Source organism: Chelonoidis abingdonii, chromosome 1 (genome assembly GCF_003597395.2).
Source record: "Chelonoidis abingdonii isolate Lonesome George chromosome 1, CheloAbing_2.0, whole genome shotgun sequence".
In the NCBI taxonomy this organism is placed as follows: Eukaryota; Metazoa; Chordata; order Testudines; family Testudinidae; genus Chelonoidis; species Chelonoidis abingdonii.
Window position 1 is genome coordinate 352,733,031 of NC_133769.1, and position 15,294 is coordinate 352,748,324.

Here is a 15,294-nt window from a genome sequence, read left to right on the forward strand (position 1 = left end):
GAAGGCTGGTGGAAACAGTGGAGTATTTTATTTTGTGCGTGTAAAATACATAAATTAGATGACCCTGCCAACAAATAACGGGGGAATATGAAGGGGAGAGAGCTGGAAGGTAAATTGTAAGTCTACTAACCTTGTGAGTTCCTTTTAAACTACAGTTGCAATAGTTACGGAAACACATCATACACCAAAGGTGCAACAAATGCCTTACAGGCATGGGAGAAGATAGTCCTTGTTCTGAGGTGTTTGCAGTCTAAGGCCATGTCTACACTTACAAGCTTACAGAGACACAGCTGAATTGATACAGTTGCGCTGCTGTAAGAGCACTCATGTAGCCCCATTATGCTGATGGGAGAGAACTCTCCTGTCGACATACTAAAACCAACTCAATGAGCGACAGTAGCTATGTCAGCAGGAGAGCATCTCCCGCCAACATAGCGCTGTGCACATGAGCACTTATGCTGGCAAAACTTATGTCGCTCAGGGGGATGTTTTTGCACACTCCTGAGCGACAAAAGTTTTGCTGACATAAGTGCTAGTGTAGACATGGTCTAAGGCCGTCATCCTCTGAAGATTTAAGCTTACATACTTTAAGCACTGCAAGTAGTTCTATTAATTTCAATAGGATTTCTGACGTTGGATAAAGTTCAATGTTGTTGCCAACTTTTGTGATTTTACAAGGCTCTTAATATTGAGTGTTTTTCTTAAAGTCCCAGCTGATGGAGTCATGTGATTGTGAAAAGTTCAGCTATGATTTCAAAATAGAAAGTTAGTGTCTAGCCCTCTTGTGTGCAGAGAAAAACTGGAAAACATGAACTATAAAGGTAAAAAACAAACAAACAAAAACAACAGAAGGCAAATTTAAAAAAGCCCCACATTTAATATTTCAAACCTCATGATTTTTAAGCCACTCTCATGATTTTCTGACAACAGTTTTTGAAGGTTTGGCATTGATAATGCTGAGTTAAGCACATGTGTAAGTCTCTGCATGATCTAGGCCTACAACTCTGATTCAGCAAGGAGTCTGCATGGATGGACCTTGTACTTACATGGACCTCACTGCAGAGGTCTAATCAGACTACATAGGCTGATGGATGATGGGATATGACAATCATATGACTGAGTGATGCTGTTTAGCACTTGCCTTGTCAGTTGCATGGTTTTTATCTGATATATTTTCATTTGCTATTTTATTAACCATTCTTTAAGGGGAGTGTAACTTGGTGGCTTGCCCCACAGGCTGGAATGTCAGGGGTCAGACAACCCTGATTACATAATTAGCCATACCTAATAGGGATCAGGTGTTTTCCCTATAAAAATCAGATGGAGGCTGTAGTCAGGGGAGGGGTGGGCATGCTTAAAGAGACAAGAAATTACTAGGAGTGAGCAGGCTCCAGTTGAAAGCCCTAGGATGGGGGACTGAAACTACAGGCAAGAAAGGCTGGGTAGTGACCCAACAAGAGGGTAAAAATTGGATTTGGTTTTGGGACTTTAAATGGTTTACTTTTGAGTTTACTTTGGGCAGGTCTAAACTTAAAAAGCTGCAGCAGCACAGCTGTACTTCTGTAGTGCTTCAGTGAAGATGATACTACACCAACAGGAGAGCTTATTCCATTGGCATAGTTAATCCAACTCCGGGAGAGACTGTAGCTATGCAGATGGGAGAAGCTGTCTACAGTCACTGCGGTTATAACTGCACTGCTCAGCGGTGTGGATTTTTCACACCCCTGAGAAACACAGTTATACCAATGTAAGTTTGTTGGGTTGACCTGGCCTTTAGCTAAGCAAACCAAGAGCCCAAGGGGTGTTGTGATTGGATGAACAGATGCGTGTGGAATCTGTGTAAATGGGCCTGAATGAAGGAAAATAAAGAGCAGGGCAGTGCAGTGCAGAGGCACCCCTGGCCAGGAGGGGGCACATGGGTGGTGGCTAACAATATTGTAGGGTGTGCTGGGGTTTTTATGCCTCTTGCTAGAAGCAATGTGCCTCAAGGGGGGGCAGGTCAGGGATGGGGGATTCCAGGTAGAGCAGCCACAGGGAAGATGATGTTGAGATGAGACTGGGAATAGGGCACAAAGTGTGTGCAGGGAGAGGGGGTCGATATGTAGCTTGGGTGAAGCAAAGGGAGCAAGAAGGGGAAAGAAAAATGACAGCATGGAGATGGGCAGGTGTTAAACTGTGCAGGGCCTTGAAGGGGAAAAGAAGGAGCTTAGATATGAAGTGGAAGATGAAGAGTGTCCATCTGATCATGGCTGGAGCAGTTGTAGACACTGATGGATTTTTACGGCAGCGTTTGAGATAGATAAAAGAGGGCGAGAGGAGAGTCTGGGAGGCTGTCTTTCTCCACATTTTCTGGTGGTGGGCCACCCGGGGTCTGAAGCAAGTGACTCAAATGTTCTGATTGGCAGAATGTTTTAATAAAGCAAATTGTTTCAGCCCTATGCTGCACAAGCTCCAGTCTCAAACTTCAAAGCTCCGCTTCTCAGTGCTGCGTCAAAACCCCATGCAGCTTTTTTAGCCTCAGTGAAGTATCGGCACAGCTCTACAGCAGAAGATGTGACTCCTGAGGCTCCTGGACTGGCTAGATCTAAATGCTCCATACTCACAGAAAAACGCCTTCAATAAATAATAATTTCATAGTTGCTCCTTTTTTGGCCATACATGGCTGTAGCTGCAGTTTGGTTTGCTAATGTGTTTAAGTTCCTCTGCTTTTTTTAAGAAAGGAGGCAGTATTGTTCAGGGCTTATTGCAGAGGACTGGGAGTTAGGAATGTGTTCTCAGCTGTGCCACTGTGTCCCTGTATATCCTTGGGCAAATCACTTAGAGGCAAATCCATCCCCTGTCCTACCTTCTTGGTTCAGAAGGCCTTGGATGCAATGGCATTAGTGAGCTCTACTGTATGCAGAAGGAAACGGTGAGAATCATGCGCAAGGATTCTAAAACCCCTGCCTCCCAGGCATCATAGCCATGCTGGAGAGTCATGCACCCTAGCACAAATGGGATTTCAGAGATGGTGTAGAGATGAGGGCTGTGGATCTCTAACTATGGGGATCAAAGGTGGTCATATACCCCTCATATGGGGAGGTCACAGCAGCTGTGTGGGGTTGGCTGTAAAGTGAGTCAGTGGTGATCACTGTTATGATTGGCCTCTGGGGAAGGTTTCTGTCCCACCATCAAATTCTCATGTCTTTAATGTCTCTATGCCTTGGTTTCCCCAACTGCAAAATGGGTTACATTACAATTACCCCTACCTACCTCACAAGATGATGCATTAATTGTCTGTAAAGTTGTTTGAGATGAAAGCCAGTATAGAAGTACAAATGGCCAAATTGTGCCATACATTTTTAAACTACATCCACCAGTGAAAGCAGGGGGGCAGCTCTGAGTGGGGGTGGGGATCCCTGATGCCCAGCTCTGTTTGAGCCAGAGAGTGGGGGAAAGGGGACACAGAGGCACTGAGCCAGCAAGAGTTTGTACATGCTTTCTTTTGAATCCTACCAGAACTGTGAGGTTAGGGGACCAGCCTTGTGCTCTTCTCCAGAAAGAGATAAACCACACCTTCCACTGAACACTGGGGGGAGAAACTCTGCATGGGGATCCTCCTTCCTCTTAGCCCTGTCCTGTGTGTTCTAGTCCACGCAGGGCAATCTGGTCTGTGGACTAGTACTGACGATCTGCAATTCCTGTAGACTTCAACAGGAGATCTGGGTGCTCAGCATCTCAGGATCTGGCCTGAAGAGATCAGGAAAGATCACAAAGAATGAGCACATCTAAAATCATCTTGTTCAGAGGTACAAAGGTCCTCAAAGTTGGCCTGAACCCTTATAAGTTCTATCCCCTCACTACAAATATGAGATAAATTTCAAGGGGACACTACACGTTTGTCCATACTGCCACTATGCCAATAGTCCAGTACTGACAAAGGGTGTATGTCACTCCGGAAAAGGGAATATCTGTGCTGGCAAAAATAAATAGTTTTGTTGGTGGGATGCAAAATTAAGTATGGACACACACCAGGCTGTGCTGACAGAAGAGGACTTTTGTTAGTAAATCTTTGTAGCATAGACGAGAACTCAGGTTATGCATGCTACACTTGTTGACCTTTGGAAGGATGGTATTTTTATCAGGCAGACCATCTCCACAGAGGAAGGACACTCTTGAAGAAGTGCCTGTGAAACTGTAAGCTGTCCTCTCAAGGAAACAGAACGCTGCAGCAATGAGAAGCATTCAAAGATATGTTACTCCCTGCACAGTGGAGAAGTTCTTCAGTTAACCTCTTCCTCTAAAGCAGGGCTATGAAATGTCAAGTCCATAAACAAGAAGAAATATCCACATAATTAAGTTCGGGAGAGGAGGGGGGAAATGGCACACATTTCTAAATATAAAAAAGGCCATTAAATAATAAATCTGCTAACTCACTATCAATGTATCATGTTTTTTTCAGAATCCGCAGCTGTGGATGTTAGAAAACATTTTAAGTGAATTTCCTGCTGGTGAAAAGTGTGGGGTTGACAGTCTAGATAATAAGGTCATCTTTGTATGCACAGAACAGTAGAGTATGGGCAACAGCTCTTCACCATGTCACTCCACCACTATGCCTTAACTCTACTGTGGAGGGACCAACTCTAAGGGAAGCCCCTTCAGACTTTGCAGAGACCACCAACGGGCTTTGGCAGCAGAAAGTCTACCCAGAAGAGGTTTGCAGTGGCACAGACCACTGAGCGGCCCATGGCTGTAGCGAATACATTCCTCAAATCATGCTGGCTGGGAAGCGGGTATGGCTAGAGCAACTGTTGTAGGCACAAATTCAGTGCATTTCTTGCACAATCTCCACTGGCAGGAACTCAACTCACAACCTCACGCTGCTTTCCCTCAAGGAAACTCCCAAAGAAAGGCAGTAGTGCCGATCCTCAAAGGTGAACATGCGCTGGGGTGAAATGTCCTGCACTGCCTCCTGAAGAATCAGTTTTTCCTTTGACAGAGGGGGAGAATCAAGCCTAAGGCTACAAACTAGTACCAAATGCAGCAGTGTATTTTCTAATGCAGAGACCTGTCCCCTAAGGACTGACTTGGATTGAAACCACCAACTGATTTCTTGTGGGCCACCAAATAAAGTCTTTCCAATGGGATTTTTGAAAAAGACCACTGATTCTGGGTGCTCCATTGTTCGATGCCCAACATGAGGCAATAGCAGCTTGATGACAAGTCTTCAGCACTCCCGATACCAGCATAAATCAATGGGAGCGGCAAGGGCTGAGCACTTCCGATAACTCTGCCCTCTATTTGCTCTAAAGGGTCACACTTAGCAGAAAATGCAAAGCTGCCATACATCCTCCAGGATACTATGCAGTGCTACATCTACTGCTGATTCTCTCACAGACAGGAACTACATCTAGGCTAAACAACAACAGCCTTGATAAAACATGTATTTGATAACTTATTTAACTAACAGTAATAATGTATCCCACAACCTCAGTTATCATTGCAATGCTATATGACACTCTAGTTGGAGACCCCAGAAACAGAGCCATTCCAAAATCAGTGGCCGCTATTGAAAATGCTGTTCCTAAGTTAAACAGTTTGCAACTCAAATTGTGTAACAAGACTAGATTCTGAAGCCAATTGGACTATTTGTATGATAAAGTGCTACTCACTGAGAGTCAATGTATCCAAAAATGGCCCAAGGACTTGACTGATATATGTAGTATTGTCATCTTCTTTCAAGTCTATAGAGGATTGCTGATCATTAAACTTCACTGGTTTAATTTTTTTCTGTAGTTCACAATTTTAAGGTCAGTTCTTCCAGTTTATTAGAAAGTACAGACTATTCCCCCTAGTAAGCTAACATATTTAATTTAATATTTTAACAGCATTTTTGGCTAACATATTTCCTTTGTGTGTCAAGTACTACATTTTTTTCATTTCCCAGCAATCAGTACAAACTGGATATCTCCTGCTGTGTCCAAGGCTGATTTGGCTATCTTTAAACTCTGCTAATAATAGTAAAGAATACAGCAGCCCTATTTTTATTCTGTTTTATTACAGATGAATTCTTAACAAATAGATCTAGTTGGGTGAACTATTATTTAATTATATATACAGTTATTTCTTTCTCCCCTACCCTCTCACCCCCTATGCCATAATGCTAAGGGATTCCATGTGAGTGCAAGGGTCTATCCATGCAGATCCAATTGCAGAATCGCCTAAGAATGTACATTCTGACCGAATCTCAGTTATCATAATGTCACTGGTCGGGGACAGGGAAAGAGACAGAATAACAATGCTGAGCTTTTATAAAACTTGATGGGCAAAAATTGCTGTCAAATCTCTGCTTTAAAGTGAAATTTATTTTTTTTTGCTTAATCAGTTTTTAGATATGCTAAAGTAAACCACTCAACAAAGTTTACTAGCATTAAACGTGTTTGCAGTTAGACTTTAAGGTATTTAGGATTTTAAAAATATAGGGGGCAAGGTAAAAAAAAGGGGGCAAGGTAAAAAAAAAAAGTACATTGCTTTTGTTAATTTGGGGATAAAGTGTTAAGAAAGTCAAGTTGCTGAACTTTTAGTTTTTATTACACATCCAGAGCACCTTTTTCTATAGTCACTCCATTAGTACTGCTCTGCATGCTCTCAACTGAAACAAATCCTTCTCTGTTTGTTCTCAATAGGAGTTTTGCCATTGATTCAACAGGACTGGGATTTGGGCTCTGAAAATATAGTGCATGTGACAAAATATGTACGTTCAAAATATCAAATATGTGGTTTCACCTGTCGATTTCATTCTCTTTTCCTTACAGCTGCTCTTACTGAGATGCTCTTTGGAGCATCTGAACTTTGAGGTCAACAAACTGTTGCACAAGTTACTTATCTTCTCCTTTCCCTGCAGCTGGCTTATGTAATATGAACAAATACAACTCAGATAACAGTAGAAAAATGCCTATTATCTTTTGCTGTTTTATGAGCTCTGGGGGCTAATAAAATGATGTTGCATGCCAAGCTCAATAGTACAGGTCCAATAGTAAACTCATCCTGCATTCAAACTTGTGTTGCAATGAACAAAGGTATTATTAAGCAGGTGGCTAAGAGAAAGTTTAAAATGGATACAATATGTACCGGATTAGTGTCTAACTTGATGACATCTCAATGCAATTCAGCAACTGTATCCCATTCCTACGGATCATGCTCCTTCATTCCCACGATGATAAGTGCTGTCCACTTGTCTGGCTTTCCCATTAAACAAAAGCAAGGTGTTCAAGGTGAATAATAGTTGTGTTGACCTGTACAAAATATGAAATAAACCTAGTCTGTGACCCAAAGAGCTTACAAACTATGGCCCCAATTCTAGGAACACTGAGGCAAGTGAGTACATTTAAGCACATCATTAATCCCATTGACTGTGATGGAACTACTCTTGTGCATAAATGCTTGTAGGATCAGGGCTCAGAGACAGAAGCAGAGAACACAAGGTGCTTAGAGGACTGAGTACATCTCCTCCTTGCTCCTATGCTACTAACAATATCTCAGATCATTAAAACTGAACTAATTTAAATATATAATCCCTTGCCATTTTGTGTGTCCTTCATTTCATCCAGTGGCAAAAATCAAGTCACTTTCACTTTTGTGTTTAGGTACACTGGAATGTATTAAAACAAATCTATTTATTTTAGGTTCCATGAAACCTTATACACAATCTAATTCGCCTCTGGGTTACTAAAGGAGCACTAAGTTTGCACACACAAATTACTGACACGTAGAAATACACAGCTAGTCCCTGAGAGCCTTATTCACAGCTTAGTCCCTATTAGCTATATTCAGACCTTGTGTAAGATGAAGTCAAAGCAGTGGCACCTGCTTACACCAGGTCTGAATTTGGCTCATTGGCATACATGGAACTAGTGATATGAGTAAGTGAAGCAGGATACACCCTTGTTGTACTGATTATAGGCCAGATCCTGAAAAAATGTTCACATGTAGCTTAAGTGGGAAGTCCCATTGAAGTCAGTGGGACTTTTCATTCACGTGCTTACAGGACAGGGCCCAAATGTAGTTAGCAATGTAAGCATCAACATTTTTCCTCTCTACATCAAAATTCATGTAGGTGTAAAGCTTTGCCAGACACTGATAGAGTACGAGAGTGTGAGCCTAAATGCTATTAAATTCTGCACTCTGTGCATGTGTGTAACCACTAATTATAGCATGGCAATAGGTTGAAGTGGCTGTTCTATTCTAACCCTCTACTTCCAGTTGATTAAAACTTCCTTTAAAAGTGTTCTTTTGGGGCTGAAATTGTTACCCTTGCTCTTGGGTCAAAGGTGACTGAAGAAAATGATAGGGGCTATTTCTGAGTGAAATAAGCTTGAAAGGAATGCAGTCCCTCCTGGGCTCTCTCTGTTGCCTTAGTCCTTGTGAGCTGGTATGGGAGTGAAATTAGTTAAGTGTGGCCCTCTGTGAAGTGCTCAGAGAAGGATCCTTATCAAGTTCGCTCTCCTGCCAAGTCCCAAGAACAGGGCCAGTCTGGTGCATTGGTAGCATTTGGCAGCTGAGAATGGAGCAGGGGAACAGTTGGAGACAGTTTCTTTAGTTGGGAATGGGTGAGTCGTTTTGCCTTTGGAGATCGTCTTGAGGAATTTGTAGCTACCTGGGGGTTTTTAACTGGGGCACTTATCACTGGGGTTGGGTAGGGTTATGTGGACTTTTAGCAACTGGATGGATGTAACAGGTGTACCCTTTAACGGCAGTAGAGACTAGGGGGTCAGTCAACCCCTGCTTGACAGCATGATCCTTTAAGGTTTCTAAACCTGTGAAGCAGATGAAGACTGACAGAAAAGCAGAGGCAGGTTTTAGGAAAGAGGAAGTGGTCACAGGGAATAGCTAGTGTTTGGAGAAAAAACAGACTATTGGCTGTTTAAGGGCTTGGGACCCGGAGCCTTGAAAGGTGGGGCAAGGCTCCCCTCTTCCCCAGCAACCAGGATAAGCACTGTAAAAGAGGGCAGTATATAGTCTGCCTCTTCCCTCATAACAGGGAAGGACTGATCTCCTAGCTCATGATCTAGGGCCTGCATTTCCAAAGGTATTTAGGTTCCTGTCATAAACAGATAGTTAAGGGTTAATGTCTCTTTTACCTGTAAAGGGTTAAGAAGCTCCATAAACCTGGCTGACGCCTGACCAGAGCACCAATAGGGGAACAAGATACTTTCAAATCTTGGTGGAGGGAAGTCTTTCTTTGTGCTCTTTGTGGTGTTGTTGTTCGCTCTCCGGACTGAGAGGGACGGGACATCAATCCAGGCTCTCCAAATCTTTCTGAATCAGTCTCTCATGTTTCAAACTTGTAAGTAATTAGCCAGGCAAGGCGTGTTAGTCTTATGTTTGTTTTCTCAACTTGTAAATGTTTCTTTTTGCTGGAAGGATTTTACCTCTGTTTGCTGTAACTTTGAACTAAGTAGGGCGCCACTCTGTCTAAGATCTGATTCCCTGTTAATATTATTCCATCCTGATTTATCAGAGATGATTTTTATCTTGTTTCTTTCAATAGAATAATGCTTTCTTTTAAGAAACCTGATTGATTTTCCTTGTTTTAAGATTCAGGTTTATCTCACAGGATGTGGGGTAAAAGAGGGGCTGTATTCTCCTCTTATTAAGATCCAATGTGTTTGTCTGTGATCATCAGGGAATTGGTTGAAGCCTCTCAGGCTGCCCAGGAGGGGAAAGTTTTGGGAGAACAAAGAGTGCCCCAGACACTGGAATTCTGAGTGGTGGCAGTGCATACCAGATCTAAGCTAGTAATTAGGTTTAGAAGTGTCAATGCAGGTCCCCACATTTGTACCCTTGACAGTTCCTAAATTAGAAGCCTAAATACTTTTAGGGATGTAGGCCTAAATAAAAAGAGGCCAGCTGGGAGAAGTTGAACTAGGGCTGTATCTGTCTAAATCCACACAGCCCCAAGAAGGGCAGTGGAACCCTGAATGGAAGGGACTGAAAGGAGATGAGGTCACATATAGGTTGGGGCTGAGTGACATAATTCCTTGAATGCAAGGGCAGGGAGTTTGAACTTGATGCACAGGGCAATGAGAAGCCAGCTGGAGGATGTGGTCAGAACAAGGGTGAGAGAGAATTTTGGCAGGAGCATTTTGTACAGATTCAAGGGGGCTGATGTGAGTATCTACAGAAGCCCTGAAAAGAGGAGGATAAACAGGATGTGGCCATGGACTGGTGTAAGGGAAGGAAGAGTTGATGTCCAGTTTATGGGCCTGAGTGGCAGGTATGATGTGGGTGTAAGCAATCATAAAGTGGGTGGTGGAGAGAGCTAACAGTGAGAGAAAATGAATCTGATTCTGTAGTGTGTTGTTGCTATTGTGTGCCATACTAGCCCTAAATCTGACTTCCCACCTGTAAAAAGGACATCTGTAATCCATTTGGCAATGCCAGAAGCAGCATATAGCAGTGGTTAGAGCAGTTCTCCTGATCTACTCTCTTCTCAACTGTGCACTAACAACTTGACCTCAGCCTTTTGTAAATTACCAGTTTTGTATCAGTACAGTAGGGTAATAATATTTACCTACCTCACAGGGGCATCATAAGGCTTAAATTAATTAATGTGTAAGATTTTAGGATGGAAGGTGTTATAGCAATGCAAATTATAGCTAGTGCTTTCTGTAGTCAATGTTGAATATTATTCTAAATGCCTCATAGAAATGCACAGAAAAATCTTTCTTTGCAAAACACTTAGAAAATGTCTTTAAAATTATTATACTGTAAGAAATTGAGTAGTGCTTATATCCCTTTACTGGCACAATTGGAACTGTTCAATTAAGGCTATGTACACACGACAGATTAAGTTGGTGTCAGTTATGTATCTCAGGGGTGTGAATAAGCCATCCCCCTGAGCAATGAAAGTTACACCTACAAAAGCGCTGGTGTGGACAGCGCTTTGTCGGCAGGAGAGCTTCTCTCATCGACGTAGCTACTACTGCTCACTGGGGCTGGAGTAATCAAGTCAATGGGAGGAGAGCTCTCTCCTGCCAGCTTAGAACGTCTGCACTAGCAGCGCTGCTGTGGGGCAGCTGCACCGGCTGTAAGGTCTGTAGTGCAGCCATAGCCTGAGTGCCATTGGCCCTAGGCGGGGAGTAGTGTTAACAAAAAGTTCACATTAGCAAGAGATAAGAGTTTGTGCTACTAGAGAAACGGGAACTGAGTCATAGGCCTGCTTTCACCATAAAGTTCTGAGACATCATGAGGTGCAGCATAAGTGACAAAATAAGCCATGGATTTATTATAATGTTATCACAGGCACATGTAGAGCCCATACCTGGCTATGCTGGGAAGTTGAAGGGCTGAGGTTTGCACCCACAATCTCCTCCTTCTGGCATTTCTTCTCTATAAGTTAAACAAACAACAACAAAAACAAACAAGGCCAACTTCCGATGCATTTTTTAATTAAAAATTGGGGGGAATAGTGTATTTACCACTGTAACTTAATCCCAATAATGGTGGATCTCAAGAACTGTTTTCATTACTGCATGTTTGGATGGAACCTGTATCGCTTTCATGGCTGCACTCCAGAAGTCCTAAGATCGTGGAGACAGTTCCAAGTATGTTTGAACTTCCCCACAAATCTGAATCTGAGGCAAAACACCTGGGTTTTGGTGTGGTGCTGGCTACAGTTAAGTTGAATATGAATACTATAAAAATGAACAAAAGTGAATCTTTCTTCACAATTTGCACAGTACTGTCAATGTGTTCGGCATCATAGGAGGCAGAGAGGACGATGTGGGGCCAGCTGTGTGGTGGGCACCCTGTAACACAATGTGGGGTGCCTGGTTCTATTAGCATGGTAGATGCCTTACAACACAGAAAAGATACTGTCCCATGAATGTACTGGGTGCCATATAATGCATTGTGGGGGGCCCAGTTCAGTTAGGATGTTAGGCACCCTACAACACATAGAGGGGGCCATGCTCCCCCCTGCATGACTGTTATCCCCAGGCCAGGCAAGAGAAATTCGGGGCCCTGGTATATAATTTTCACTTCGTCCCCAACCCCTCCCATTTCACTGTATTTACACAGATGTTGCAGAGTTTGCTATCTGCCTTGCATTCCCCTGTACAGTCGAGTGCTGGATTGTTGAATCTGGAGGTCCACAAGAGTCTTCAGTATCTGAATTCGGTGACTGAGAAGCTCCATTATGTGCTGGTGCATCTCCCTCTCCTTTTCCTGCCCTTTCTCCTGTCTGTTCTTTCCTTCACCACAAAGTCTCAGTATTCACCCTCCAGGCCCTCTGTTCAAGGCCTGATGCAATACTGACTTGCAGGATCTTGCAGAACGTGGCATCCTGCATCTTCGTTTTTCTCCTCCTTTTCTGAGTCAGTTGTCCAGATTCAACAATCCAGCACTCAACTCCAATTGCAGTCTTTGGAAAACTGCAGCGTAGCACTTCCCTACCTTGCCCCACTCCCCATTCCACATAGCCTTAGGCAGTGATCCCTCTAATTTTTACATCCATGTGCAGACTGAATTTTGTTATGTGCACCAATATGGAGGTGATGTGTGGCAAGGGTGGGGCTGAGGGGTTCAGAGTGTGGGAGAGGACTCAGGGCTGGGGCAGATGGTTGGGATGCAGGGGGGTGAGGGCTCTGGCTGATAGTGTGGGCTCTGGGGTGGGTGTGGGGATGAGGGTTTTGGGGTGTGGGAGGGAGCTCAGGGCTACAGCAGAGGGCTCTGGCTGGGGATATGGGCTCTGAGGTGGGGCTGGGGATGAGGGGTTTGGGGTGCAGGCTGCCCCGGGGCACATGGAGCCCACCTGCAGGGGCCGCAGGGCGGCCACCCCCCAGCTGGGGCTGGGCAAAGCAGCCCTAGCAGCCCAGGGGCTGCGGCAGGGCTGCCAGGAGCAGCAGTGGGCCATAGAGGGGACCGGTGCCTGGAGCGCTGCTGTGTGGGGCCCACATCCTGCTCTCCGGAGCTCCATTTCCTGCCAGCTGCTCCCTTTGAGGCTGCCCTGCCACAGCTCCTCAACTCCTGCCAGGGCAGTCTCCCCGGCTCTGCCCTGTCAATTCCCAGCTGGTCCTGGAGGCAGAAGTCCCGGCTGGAGGGACCCTGGGCTGAGATGTGGCCCGGAAGCCCTGCTGCTTACCTCAACCCTGCCAGTGCCAGACTGGCTGGAGGTGAGGGGGGAGCGGGCAGAGTCAGGCCCCCCCTGGGCACCAGGAAGGAGCTGGGTGGATGGAGCCTCCGCCCCTGCTAGTGTCATGAGTGGGATGCTGATAACCCACCCTGGGATCGAGTTACCAGTTCCCCAGGGCTGAGGCGACGGGAGGGTGCAGGCGGGGGGTGAGAGCCCTGGGCTGGGGCGGCAGAGGGGTGTAGGTGGAGGGGAAGGGAGGGAACCCAGAGCTGGGGTGACAGGGGGTGCGGGTGTGGGGGGAAGAGCCCAGGACTGGGGCAGCAGGCAGGTGCAGGGGGGAGCCCTAGGCTGGGGTGGGGGGCTGCCAAATTTTTTTTTGCTTGGAGTGGCAAAAACCTAGAGCCAGCCCTGGGGGTGAGATCATAAAGCAGAGCCGTAACAAGGAATTTTTGCACCTGAGGCAAGGGCTGGCTCCAGGCTCTTTGGCGGCAATTCAGTGGCGGGTCCCTGACTGCCTCTCGGAGAGAAGGACCCACTGCTGAATTGTGAATGAAGCCGTGGCAGCAATTCAGTGACAGGTCCTTCCCTCTGAGAGGGACTCAACGACCCACTGCTGAAGAAGCAAGTGCCTCACTCACCTTGCCCTAGTTACGACACTGTCACAAAGTTTCTCTTGAAGTTGTTGGGGGCACGGCAGAGGAGGCAAGTTCTTTTAAAGTGTTTCCTTCTACCTACCTGCACAGCCTCAGTCTTGCTTAGGTTCAGCATTAGCCAGCTATCTTTCATCCTGGTGCAGATCTCCATGTGGCATCAAGAGGACTTTTACACATCCTGTAAAAGAGAAATTGAGCTGAGAGGATCATCTACACGCTGCTTTCCTTTCATTCTGTGTTTACTTTACCAATCAAGGCCCCAGCCTAACGGCTTTCTGTGGATGAAGTGCAGCACTGGCCCAATCTGGAAGAACGCTTCAGGAAGCAGTTCTGGGAGTGGAAGAACAACATTTGCAGGCCTGCGGGTTTGGCACTTAAGTTCCTTCCTGCAGCTTCTTGGAGGCGGGAGAGGCATTTTGTGATCAGAAGTGCTGAACGCTGCATACAGAGCCAGCAGGATGCAGGCAGACAGGCCCCTGGCAAGTCCGCACCAGTGCAGCAGGGGCTGACCCTGCCTCACTTCGGGCTCGCTGGCAGACATGGGACTGCGTTGACACCCCACTTTTGCAAACTGCGGTATCGCAACACTAAGGGACCTGTCCAAGGTCCCAGCCAATCAGGGCAGCGCTGGAGATTGAACCCAGGAGTCCTGGGGGTCCCAGCTAGTCGATGGGGCAGCATGAGCAGAGCAGCCCTTAGCACTACAAGGGCTGGTACCTGGGCACCGCCTGGGACCCGCACGAGGGCGGCACTGCACCACGTGACCTTCCGTGCCAGCTGTCCCCTTGTGGCGCCAGGGGGGGATTGTCACGTGATGTGGGCGGGAGGGGAGGAGGAGCAGAGTGAGCTACGTGACCCGTGCGGGGCGGGGCCGGGGCGGGCCGTGAGGGGGGGGGTTAGTCACGTGATTCGGGCGGCCCGGAACGATCCGAGGAGGCGCTGCGCGGTCGCCATTTTCCTGCGGCGCCCAGTGTGCGTGTGTCCCCCGACCCCGGCCGAGCGGAAGGAGCGAAGGGCGGGGGCGGGGGGTAGGAGGAGGGGGCGCTGCCCGGGTGACAGGGCCGTCCCTGGGGGCGGAGCCCAGCGCAGCTGCCCGCGGCGGGGCAGAGCGACGTCTCCGAGCGGGTCCATCCCGCTTTCCCGTCCTAGCCCGGCGCCGCGCGGCTCCGCAGCACCATGTCCGGCCAGAGCCTCACTGACCGCATCACGGCGGCGCAGCACAGCGTGACTGGCTCGGCCGTCTCCAAGACCGTCTGCAAAGCCACGACCCACGAGGTCATGGGCCCCAAAAAGAAGCACCTGGACTGTGAGTATCGGTGTGTGTGTGGCAGAGTTTCCCCCGGGAGCCGTGGGGTCTCTGAGTACCGGGGTGGGGGAGTGTGGGGTCTGTGAGTACCGGTGTGTGTGTCACAGAGGTTCCCCTTGCAGCCGTGGGGTCTCTGAGTACCGTGGGGGGGGGGGAGTGTGGGGTCTGAGTGCCGGGTTGTGTGTGGCAGAGGTTCCCCCGGGAGCCGTGGGGTCTCTGAG

General features: G+C 46.8%; 1 long non-coding RNA gene across 1 annotated transcript; it reads right to left on the reverse strand.

Annotated features, from left to right (window-relative positions):
• Positions 1-6,466: 6,466 nt before the first annotated feature.
• LOC116824018 (uncharacterized) lies at positions 6,467-14,520 on the reverse strand. The gene is made up of 3 exons (XR_004373554.2): positions 13,850-14,520; positions 11,303-11,370; positions 6,467-7,274 (listed from the first exon to the last, which is right to left on the reverse strand). It is a non-coding gene; the product is annotated as an uncharacterized LOC116824018 (long non-coding RNA).
• Between the last annotated feature and the right edge of the window lie 774 nt (positions 14,521-15,294).